We start from the raw sequence: 13,324 nt of genomic DNA, 5'->3' as shown, positions 1-13,324 counted from the left end.
AGGATTTTTTTAAGTTGGGGGCATCTTGGTCATTTAGTAATTAAAAGAATTAAAAAGGCCAAAATAGCCAAAAATTTGTCCATCTTCAAGCTAAGGCCGAATTTAGCAAGGGTAGAAGTCATATTTAGGGTTTTCAAGCTTTCAAGCTCCATGGTAAGTGATTCTAAGCCCCATTTTTAATGTTCTTTACGTTTTTGGAGTCTCGTAACTTGTTTTAGCTATTTCTAGCAATAATTTAACCTAGGGTTTATATTTGGAAAAATAACCATAGGTGAAATGTGTTTATTTTGATGTTTTATGGTAGAATATAAAGCTAGAAATTATGTTAAACAACTTTTGCTAAACGATTTTAAGTGAAAACGAGTAAAACGACATAATCGGTAAAAATACCTAATGTTCATAAGTGTTAGAGTTGAAATTTGATGTTGCCATAGAAGGGAAAATGTTCAGTATGTCACAAAAAATAAAAATGAGAGATGAAGTTTAATTTCTGAGCTTAGGGCAAAAGTGTAAATATGCAAAAGTTTAGGGGCAAAATTGTAATTTTGCCAAAGTTTGAGTTAAGGACTATTTTGATGAATGTACATGTTAAATAAGTTAAATGTGTGATTATAGTTCAAGAAATAAGTGGAATCGACCTTGATCGGAGAAAAGAATAGATTAAAGACTAAATTGCTAAATTTCTATATTGTTGCACCAAAGTAAGTTTGTATGTGAATTAATGCATTGTTTTAATGTTATCCAATATATTGTTGAGATTTGAGTGAATATAGATTAAATATTTGATGTAGATTATAAAAAAATGTGGTTAAATTTGAGAAATGTGGTAAAATGTTAAAAAAACAAGGTTTCCGATTGAACACTCGGAATAGACCGAAATACATTGGATAAAAAGGGGTCGCTAAGTGTAGATTCCCCGAGGGGTGTTAAGTGCTGATTCCCCAAATTATCGATTCTAAAGGTGGTTGCTAAGTGCTGATTCCACCGTATATTTGATTGTGAAAGGGGTGGCTATGTGCTGATTTCTCGTATCACTGAATATAAAGGTGGTTGCTAAGTGCTGATTCCACCCTATATTTGACCGTGAAAGGGTTTGCTATGTGCTGATTCCCCGTATCACTAAATTTAAGGTGGTTGCTAAATGCTGAATCCACCGAGTAATGGATAATATTCTGAGTGTTCAACAGCGAAATTGGAAAAGTGAATGTACATATGAAATGGACAAGATTATTTGAGGAACATTGGGTTTGATACTTAATCGACCCATGTGTAAGATGGTATGAAATATCAAAACTATAAAAGAGTAAATTTAGAAATAAAACAGTTTTGAACAACAGCAGTTGTGCAACTTTGAAAGACCACCATAAATGGTGGAAATTGAATTAGAGCTGAATAATATATGAAGCTGAAGCTGAATGAGTCTATTTACACTTGAAAGAAACAGAGCAAGAAAAAGAGTTATATATTTTGAAAATTTTGAATTTTAGTGAGACAGGGTTGAATTGATTTCGAAATCCCTTGTTCCAACTTTGGAAAATCACCAAAAATTGTACAAAAATAATTATGGCTTTTATTATACATGCTTGAACTTCTCAATGAGTCTATTTTCAAGAGGAACAAACAATAACATCATTTGAATTCTTTACAAAGAGTTAAGTAAATTTTAGTGAAGAGGGGTCAGAGCTATCGAGCAGTGAAATAGGTGAAGTTTAAAGAATAAACTGTACTAATTGGCTAAACTGAAAATTCTGAAAATTTTATGGTAAGAAGATATGTGAGTCTAGTTTCGGGGAAAATTAACAGAATTTAATTTGGAGCTCTGTAGCTCCAAATAAAAATAATTTAGTGACTATAACTCGACTAGACAGCTTTAAATTTAAATATAAGTGGATAGTGAAATTATGTATAATGTTATTTAAGCATGTTATATACATAAAGGATGTGGGATGGAGAGGAGGAGGAGGACAATAAAATGTATGAATGAATTGTGTATAAATGGTCATATGCCCGATTATAATCTGTAAATGTTAAATTGAATGGTAAATATGTATTGGTACTGAAGGAGCTATTGCGGTATTGAAAAGAAAATGATCAAATGTTTAAGAAATTTAGTCATGATATATATATGTGTGATAATAATGATGTATGGATGATTATATTATTTAGTTGCATTGATTAATTCGGTTTAGGTGATGGAAATGTCAAGAACATTTGTCTTTGATATGTGATGATCATGTAATGCCATGAAAATTTGTTTAATTGTATGGTTTAAAATGTATCTATATTTTGTTATATAACTTATTTTGTAATCTATTTGACAAATGATAAAAATTAATTCGGTTACTATGTGAGGTGAATTATGATTTGTGAAGCATATCTATATTCGGCAATAATGGATAAAATACATTTATGTCATGGGGTTAGTATAAAGTGTATATTTAGTAAGGTGTGTTGGAAAAGAAATAACAGGTTTTGGTTTATATCGAATAGAGAAAATTTGTACTATCTTTGTGGCTAATTTTGTTAGCTGTATGTGAGATGAATGGTTAATGTATGTATGTGACAATTAGCTTACCAAATAGTGAACCGTTGATATACTACAATAGTTAAAAAGGAAAATTTGACGATATCAGAATATGTAATGATACGGATCAATTCAGGTACTCAAGACGAATTCAACAAGTAAGTGAAAATTTTTAAATTCATACGACGAGGAAGTGAAAGCTTGTGAGTATATTTAGTCAAGTAAACCCTAATTAACGATCCAAGAATAACAATTGGGAAGTTTTAATTTGGATAAAATTTTATAACTCGGATTAATATGTCTATAAGTGTATTTATTCTGGTAATGCCTCGTACCCTATTCCAGCGTTGATACGGGTAAGAGGTGTTACAATGTGACATCACCAAATTCGGCCCTAATGTTTAGGCAGGGTTTGGGGTGTTACACTATCCGCCGGAAAGTAGCGAAGGGTAAGGTTCATATGGAATTACCCGATAATTTCAACTCTTCATAAGATTGAAATACAACGAACTAAAAGTCTAGGGTTAGATTGTAAAGTATTAACCCGCCAGGATGATGGGGAGACCCTTCAGTTAGGTTATCAACATGTTTATAATTTTGATTTTGGGTTGAAGGAAGTGTTAAGGTGGGAATTCCTCAGCTTAATCTAGTATTGGATGGACGGATCAGAGTAAGGATCCGAATTTAAAAACATAAGTGAAAGTCAGCCAGTAGTAGGCGACAAACCTTATACCGAAATGTATTGTTAATGGAGATAGTACACTCATTAAAGTATAAAGGAATCTAGGATCAGGCTGAATCAGACCAGAACCATAGAGGACTATTATAGTAAAGGTCACGTTTACGTTTAAGATAGCGAATAACATCACCAGCGATGCGTCGTGGGAAAGGGTAAGCTACCGACCATGCTAATGAAATTTGAATAAAGCCAAGGATAGACAGGGAGTTCGAAATCTCTACGTTTAAGTAAAGGTTGCTCAATATTTAATTTTTACACAATTGTGCTAGCTCTAGTGCTTGCGTAAATCCTTATCATTTCAAGTATTCTTTATGCTAACTGAGTTGATATGCGAATGCAGATCTTTGTGATTATGTATTAGGTTGACCGTGAAAATTTTTAATTCAATAGAAAAACTAAGCATGCATAAAGGTTTAAGTCTTTAGAATTGATTTGATAATTTCCTTGAGGCAAAATTCTAAAAGACATGGCAATTTAAAAATGATTTAGGAAAACTTTTGTTTGAATTGTTTGAGCCTTTTGAGCCAACCTTATTAAATATTTATCCCTTAAAAACCTAATTTGAGTTTTATGGCCTGTTCTTTTTTTTTTTTTGAAAAACCTTACATAACAAGCCATTCCTTATTTAAATAATTATCTCTATCTTTTTTCTACTAAATCTTAGACTCAATTGTTTTGGGCATGTTTGTTGTTTAAGTTTGGGGAGTTAGAGAAAGATATTGGGTGCTCATTATAAATGCTCAATGTTGATTTATATGTAATTGTATGCCCGATATGGTATTTTATAAAAATTTGTGAAAAAGGTCCTAGTGAGCACATACTTCCAAATTGAGAAAAAGGTAAGAATGGGGTGTTCTAGGGGATGATTGCATTTCAAAAGCCCAAGGTAAGCTAAGTTTCAGGTTGTTAGCCTAAAAAATCCATCTATTTCTATAACTTGAACCAAGCCACATTACAACCTTGTTAAAAACCTATTAATTTAGATTACTATGCCTACTACATTAGTAGAGAGGAATTATTGAGTTCAACATATGAAGACATATGTTTAAACCTTAGGATTATTGCTTAGCTTAATCAATGGAAACAAATATTGATTGGAAATAACTAAGTGCACATTCATGAGAATAAGGCATTCAACTCATTACTTTGTTAGCACTTTAACACTTGAGGGAAATTGTATGATATATGCACTTGAGTTACATATTTGCAAATTTAATTTGAGCATAATTTCATAGATGCATGACTAGATGGAGAATTAATTATGCTTAGCATGTTGAGTTTATGTTTTTTAGCATTTATCAAGTGTCATCACTCGGGACAAGCAATAAATTAAGTTTGGGAGTGTGATAACTCTAAAATAGAGTTATTTTAAAACCTTTTACCTTACAATTTCATTCAAGTCAAGAGTGATTGATGACAAATTGTGTTGTGATTGTTCTAATTTTTGTTTATTGTAAAATTTATCTTGGAATAATTCACCTCGATTAATTTATATGCTAAATATATGATTTCTTCATCTTTGAAGGTAGTTGGTCCAATAAGAGGAAAGAAAGACTTGTAGTTCACATGTTAACACTCAATTTCTTAGAAACACTACAGCATATAACCTACAAGATTGGGCTAATATGTTTTCATCTTTATGTTGAAAAAACTCTCATTTTGGAAATCAAATTTCTTGCACTATGAAAAATTAAAATTTTAAAAATCGATCCAGTTTGTGATATTTATAGGAATAAACCCTAACCAAATTCATACATATGTTTTTGGTTTAGTAGACGTTTATTGTTCTCAACTTTCAACCAAAAAATCTTGTCACACCCCAAAAACAACAGATCCAAAAAGGTTAGTGAGGTATGCAATTTAACTGTTTTGGCACACTATTGTAGCATAATCTGCCACCCTGCTAGCTTGGTGACAAATTAGAGTATTGGTGCATGCTAGCGTAGAGTATCCACCCATTGATGGTATCTAAGGATTTAATTATAGGGTATCTTCAAGTGAAGAAAGACTACGCTTAAGAAAGAGTACGCTTGAGGAAGAAAATGCCCCAAAGTTTTAGCTGAGAATGAATACCGTACCAAGTGTATGAGAAGTTGTAGGAAACTTAACTATCATTAAGACCACGCCATACGCAAGTTACTGCCAAGGTATAGTACGCTTGGTTTATGTGAGAACTGTTCAAGTTGGTTCTTGTAATGGGATTAGTCGGAAGTTAATTGGATTGCTTTGACCCTCCTTATGACTAGTCAAACAGTAGCGTAGATTTTCGCCAGATTTTCTTTTACCTACCTTAAGATTTGGTAGAGAAATGAGGGGGGCCAGGAGTATATATAAGGTGAAGGGGGAGGGAGACATTCGAGATGATTTGTCTTTCTACTCGTCAATCTGGTCCTTCTTTCTAACCTAACTATTCTTTTTCTTCTATGTTAAGCTGGAACTAAGATTTTGTTTAACTAGTGGATGATTCAAGCTTCTACTAAGTCTTATAACTTTGTATGTTACAATTGTTAAAGAGTAAGGATGTTAAAAGATGTAAGAACAATGGGGCCTGAGAGGAAGGCCCTGAATGGGGGTTGCATGTAGTTGAAACATTAGTAAACTATCTGTAAATAGGGATTTTAATGAAAATTCCATGATCTTGTAAGTAGTTGATGTTGCTGGATTGGGAGGGATGATCGAAAAAGAAGCTCTGGGACAAGGTAAAGATGGGTTCCTAATGAGTCTCTAGACTTAACTTTTACAAGTTATTTTATGATGATTCTTTGAATGGTTGATGTTCCTATAGTTGTGCTTGATAAGTTGTTGTATGTATGTGTGTATATTTTCTATGAAGCATTTGCAAGTATGTAAATGAAGTGTACAATGTTCTAAATGAATATAACGGTGTGTAGTAAGCATGCATAAGAAATTATGTGTTGGAAAGTATGACTCTGTTATGGATATGAGTGAAATCTATGTAAATGTGTTCATTATGTTAAATGAATGATGCATGAAAAAGTATGGTTGGAGAAATGAGGGTACGGGTGATGTGTCAGGAAAATATGTGATATGATCATGGACATCACGATAGTGCTTTGATGACATCAAACAGGATAGTAAACACGAGCAAAAGGCCAGTGTGGCAAATATGTGGAAAGACCATGGTCATGGCACATTCTGAAAATTGTGGATGTGCCGCATTTGCCTGCTAGGGTTTTTGTGTGTCCCAAGAGCAATGATGGGCAAACATTAGGCGATGTTGAGTTTAGGCGAATGCATATCGTCAAACACAATAGTTTATACGGTGCCTTGGTGGCAAACCAAATAGAGCCAATGTGGCATATTATTTGGAAAGCCTTTATGACGAGTTATCTAAAAAGCCTATGTGGCATATTATCTAAAAAGCATTTGTGGTAAGTTATCAGAAAGACTTATATGGCATATTATTTAGAAAAGCCCACGTGACATATTATCTGAAAAGCCTTTGTGGCGAGTTATCTGAAAGGCCTACATGGCATATTATTAAGAAAGTCCTTGTGGGGAGTTATTTGAAAGGCCTATGTGACAAATTATTTGGGATTCCTTAGTGGCAAAGTTATCTTGAAAGCCGTTGTAGCAAGTCATCTAGAAATGTTGTATGGCAAATTTTGTAAAGCCTATTTGGCGAGTTGTTAGTATGCCTTTGTGGCGAGATTTGGGTATGTCTTTGAGGCATTTTCAGAAAGAGCTCTCGACAAGGTACCCAACTGATGAATCCATCGTAGTAACCCACTAGGATAGAGAGTTGGCATATCTATAATTATGGGTGGTGTAAGTTTCCACCAAACTGGAAGGTTTCACATTATGTATTGAAGTCAACTAAGTTTCTGTTGGATAATATAAATTATTGCATTCATCAGACCAAGTTCCTTTTATGGATCGATTTGAAGATGCAGGATGATTAGAGTACTGGCAGCTCACCAGAGCCAATATAAGAATTCACTAATAGTAGTATTTGTATGTATATTATTCTGAGAAATGTATCCAACTTCTATTTTTAAAGAGATTGTGAATTAGGATCTAAAATAAGGTGTGAAGTTTTGGATATGCCAATTGAGCGAAAAATGCATAAGGGGGTCAAGTGCAGAGACTGGCGTATAGCTATCCACCAGGAATTAAAAAAGTATCTGCCAAAGTCTGAAAGGAAGTCTAGAATCTTCAAGTCGAGGAATAACACAACAACGTTTAAAAGTAATGTCAATTATGACTCACTAAGCTCCGTTGAACTTAAAGGCATCTATTTGTAATTCAGGTTTTTTGAATTGAACCAGTACACCAGAAGGGACTAAGCCAGGAATGCGCCAGGGTGGCAGTTCGGATAGCGATATTATGCATACAAAGAGGCATTTTTGTATATATGACGAATAATACTTTACGCCATGATTAAGTCTGTTTTAACAAATTTTTAAGTTGTAATGTCTTATACTGCTTTTGAGAACATGTTGTAATTAATAACATTTCCTTCAAAAGAATTTAAATTAGATAAGAAAATAAATAAATAATAAGTATGCTCAGTATGGATTTTGTCAATTGTAATATTTTTGTTAAACATTGTGGCATCCTATGTCCGGGTCAAGTATAGGGTGTTACAATTTAATTGGTATCAAAACTTTCGGTTTAGTTGATCCTCTAGAAGTTTAAATAGAGTCAGCCCTGTATGCATGATATGTCGGACTTGGCTTAGACCCTCAGGTAAGTTAAAGAATTTAGCAATGGTGAATACTCTAGCACATTGTTAGTATTGAAGAAGGTGAGTCCGGTTGGAAAGAAAGAAAACAGTTCTATTGATAAAAGAGGGTGTTCTTGGGGGACTTTTTTAGAAGCATCAGACACTTCCAAATTTACCTTTTCTATTTTTGGCTTTCTAGAGATGAAGAGTTTAGTCGATTGCCTCCATTCCCTCTGGGACTTCTCCCAATCTTTGCCTTCAGTATTATAAACATTAAAGTTTAGGGACTCAGCAGTGACTTTCTGTAAGTAATTGAAGTTCACTTGACTCAGATTGAGAGGAACGCAACAAATTGGGTGTGAAGGACCAGGTTAGTGTTGGATCGCCGGCACCCCTACGGCGCAACGGAAAAAATTAAAATCGGCGACCCTAACCATAGATCCATGTGTGAAGAATGAATCGGAGTGAAAAGATTACAAAATTACCTAATATTTCGATTGAGAAGACAGTAACTTCTCGACAATGTGTAGTCTAATCTACAGTCAAACCAAGCCGCAATCTATCGAGACTCCGACCTCTACGTAATCCACCCAGTTGACTACGAACAGAAGAAAATCCCCAAAATAGTTTTGAGAGTTATATTTCTTTGACGGCTGCTAGACCTTAAAATAATGAAAAACGGGATTCTAATATATCCCTTTTATTTTTAGGGTTTTTAGAAATTAAATAAATATAATAATATTTTAAACCGAAAATTATAATTACATTAATTATAATATAATTTCGGTAAACCATATATTTATTTAAATTCATATGCTAATCAAATTCATGTCCTCATTATGCGTTCAACAACCTTATACATAATGTGTTAGAAATTTGATTACTGAATTAAATTAATTCTATAATTAATTTAATTCAAGTGACACCCAAAAATAAAACCAACTATGGTTTATTCCGTTCATTTCAACTATAGGTTGTGACCCTGTAGGTTCCTGTAACGTTAGCAGTAATACTAGAACGATTCCAATGTTACAAACAATGAGTGGCAGCTAGCAATGCATCATTGCTACCTAAGTCACAAGAGATCATGATTCGACATAACCTTTTATGATTAACCTTTTATGCAATAATCCTTAAGTCCTTTATCTCTGGATTGGACACAAGTCATGGAATAGTCACACTTGTATAGTCCATTCCATGTTCCTTGATATCTTAAGTAGACTACAATATACAAATAAGTATGACATCTCATATCAACTTATTTGAGCATGGCCATGCATTTTTAGTCTCACTTAATCAAGTGGCCTAAGATATTACTCCCATTATGTAGGAGGGACTTATTCTATATCGACCAACCATATCCCTTTACATCGATTGTGATATATCCAACATCAGTCTTTATAGAACAACCAGTATGTTATAATGGTAACGCCTTATATTAATAAACATGATAAATCAAGTATGTTATTACAACCATCTCATGATTGGTCTTTAGGCATACTCTAACAGTTAGATCGTAGTATGGGCATGGCCTCGACCAAATTCTTCTTAGTGTCCTCCTGGTACTTTTCAGAGCTTCCTTATTAGATTGGCATAGATACTCCAACTTTGATAAACGTCATTGGTTTTGATATTTGAATTTCTCCTTCCAATAGGACTCTCTGGCCCTTAGGCAATTGATGTCTTCCTTTATTTTCTTGGCCCGAATTTCTAAACTATCATATTTGGCCTTCCAATAAGAGACCGAGGAGTCAAGCTATTTAATCTGGTTGATAGCTTCCTCATGAGCCTGGTGTAGTTGAGCTAAGGGCTGTTCTCCAAAATGCACAATTTCTTCTAAGCCTACCAGTTTGATATTGTTCCAATTGCAAGCCTCCTAAAGGACACAACTCATAAGCCCGCATTCAGCTGCTAAAACTTGAAAAGGAACCCGCTAGCACCGAGATTGGGAGTAGATGAGAATTTGAGTAAGAAAAATAGAGGAAAGCCCCTTTTACCAGCTAAGGCAAGTTTTTATTTTGCTGCTGCTAGATGGCATCAATGGAAAAGGGATATTGACCCGGCCTTAAGAGGTCCCATCATGGGAAAAGGTTACCCGCTTCGCCAGATGGATTATTAATGAGTAAAGAACCTAGAGGGGCCTCTGGTTGGTTGTGGTATGTTGTCTCTAGCATGATTACTACAGTAGGTGGATCCACAATGTGAACTAGAGAGTCTGTAAAATTGGTAAACTCTACTGGCACAACAGGAGTAGGAGAAATGGCAAGAACGGGAGGAGTGATGGCTCTCAAAGGAGCAAGCCTTCTCCTAAGTCTACGATGAGTCAATTGTGGGCGGTCACTACCTTCGACATCCTACGTGCTTCCTTTCACCCTTGGCCTTTTCTGAGTTCTATCAACCATTGTTCTTAATGGCGCAGTGACAACTCCTTCATTTTTTTGAACTACGTCTAATAATGCTAAGGTATCCATGTTGGTTGCTGGAGTAGGCAGAAAGGTACTAGATGCACAAAAAAGAGAAAAAGACCCTGCAGCAACAATAGAAGACTTCGCTTGATTAGGAGAATGAGCAGATGTTGTACTGTAAAGAATAATATTCCAATGGCATGGACGTATTCCACAAGTCTCATAGAAAAAGAAAGGAGGCTCCCTCTTCCTCCCCACTAGAATTCGTGCCAAATAATATTCCAATGGTGGGGATGTATTACATAAATAGTGTTAGGAAGCATATGAATTAATTTTTCAGTCTAAACAAGATGGCAATTAGTGGACACGCTATTTGAATAGTGCATGTCTGATTTCTTAATAATTGAATTAGTAATGATATTTAGCAATATTGTTACCTTGCATAACCCCTTGGTATGATGCTTGCATATGAACCTTAAAGTTAATTAAACATAGAAATATGTTAAATAAACTAAAAGGTTAAAAGTGAGGCTTCATAGCTTATAGAATCTAGGTTGATAAATTACCAAATTGTCACGAGTTCACTGTAACATTCCTTAGCATTGTTTTTAATGATCGTAAGTTAGGGAAAGTAGTTATTCTACCCCTTCATGTCATTGTGATTATTTGTTGCTTACACTCTGTGTTACATTTTAATTGTTGTGCACACTTAGTTAATTTTAATTAGGTTAATTAGTTAACTTAATTGTCTTTTTATTATTTCCATCACCAACTTGCTAGTTGTTAATTGCACAATATTTGCCTTATGTACAGTCCCTGTGGAAACGATACTTTTTACTAACTACTTTATTACTTATTGACACCTGCGTACGCTTACACATCATTCGATAATCTCATGATAGTTAGGAATCAATATCAGTGGGCAAGTAAATTGTATCATGAAAACCATATCAAATTAACCTCCAAAATTCAACACAACTGAATCCAAAGACCAAATAGGTAGCCAAACATGTACCAAGTACCAAAAAGCATCTGAAACACCAACATCCAACTTTTTAAGACATGAAAGTCACCTAAGGACCTAGGTACATGTCACCTACTACAAAATAACTCAAGAAACATTACAAATTGAGTAGAAATTGATATTTAAGCCTTTAGACGCCAAGGAAGTACGAATTGAACACAAATGATCATGTAACACCCCATATCAGCCTGGTCACCAAGCTCGAATATCAAGATGCTACACCACTGTCTCATGCCACAACCAACAAGTAAAAGCTCATTGTAGATAAAACGTCCATCATTTTGTTGTTTGTATAGGTTTTAACTCAAACATTCAAGATAGTTACCATTGATACATGCTAAATTTACAATAATTAGACATATAAACAGTTTGGAACATGCATAAGGTCCATTTAGCCAAATTCCCAAAACATGTTCGTAGGTATCGATACTAACACTAGGGTATCGATCTTTTCTCTAAGTGGTATTGATACCACCTAGAAAATTGATACCAAACTTGCATTATGTTTCTCGATTAAAAACCTAATGTCTTGAAAATTATCGGTATTTGTCGTGAAGTATCGATACTCGAGAAAAGGTACCGATACCAAATCTCTATTCTGACTTCCTGCATGTTTCAAAACACAGAGGTACCATTTCTAAAACACGAGTATCGATACCTCTGCTCTAGACCCAAAAAATTACAATATTTTTAAGCATATAAGTCATTCCAACTCGTACTAGTTTAACATGTTATCGTATCGACATCAAATAAACACTGAAACGACCATAATTATAGTTTCAAACATGAAAAGTAAATTCGAGCAATATATTACGAATTGAATTCCAAAATCTCAAGAGCAATTAAATCATAGAGACAACTCAAAATATCATATCCAATAATAGCACAAAGACTACCGCATTGCCTTATTCCCAAAACATAACCAAATAATAAACACCTACGAATAACAAAAATGGATTTGCTTAAATCACCCCCTCAAAAAGCCACACCACTCACACCGACACACAACTAATCTGTAAGTTTAAGAAGGGAATGGGTAAGCTTAACAAGCTCAGTGAATGCCTAGAATAACTACCATGCAAACAGTTCATCAAGCATCAACGAAACAACCATATAGCACAACCTCAACAATTCCAACTTTGGCGTTATAATATACTTACTCACGTATTGTTTTCTAGTTCTTTTACATGGTAAACATATTCAGTTTCAAGCATATATCATACGACCTATATAATCACCTAACATAAAAGCATATATCACAATACTCATATAATCACATAACATTTAAGCATATGTCACAATATTCGAAAACATCTTTATAGATAAATCACATAATGGTCACATGTCACATAAACATATATCATAACACACATATTCATAGTTTAAGATAAATTGCATAGCAACCACATACTCAATTAGGCATACATCACATTACACATATATACATTTTAAGATAATTAGGTATTTGAGCTATGAAACATAAAAGTGAGCTCTATCATCACTCATCGGATACACAGATCTCCAACACACCAAACATAGACTCATAGAGTCAAACATGTCCCAAAAGTGAAGCATAAACCTAACACTCTTCTTATTTCCCTTCACATGTCCTGTTGAATGGAGCTTAGCTCACATTCCCTTATCCCTCCAACATGTCCTAGGGCCTCGACTCCCAAAATCACTATACATATAGGTGAGCACTCACAATCCTATGGCATGTCACCTATATCCAACGGTTTCAATATCACAATGCCAAAATATATTAAATTAATCACATATCACTTACCAATTATTCGTGCACTATCACTGCATATTTGTATCTTTAGCAAAACATTGTCGCTAACATTTAACATATACATAGCATGTACATATTTGCACTTTCACACCAGTTATCATAATCACAAATCACATGTTATAGCATCTTATCTCATTTCAAATATTCACC

This window comes from Gossypium hirsutum, chromosome D10 (assembly GCF_007990345.1).
Source record: "Gossypium hirsutum isolate 1008001.06 chromosome D10, Gossypium_hirsutum_v2.1, whole genome shotgun sequence".
Lineage (NCBI taxonomy): Eukaryota > Viridiplantae > Streptophyta > Magnoliopsida > Malvales > Malvaceae > Gossypium > Gossypium hirsutum.
Note: the sequence above shows the minus strand (reverse complement) of the source record.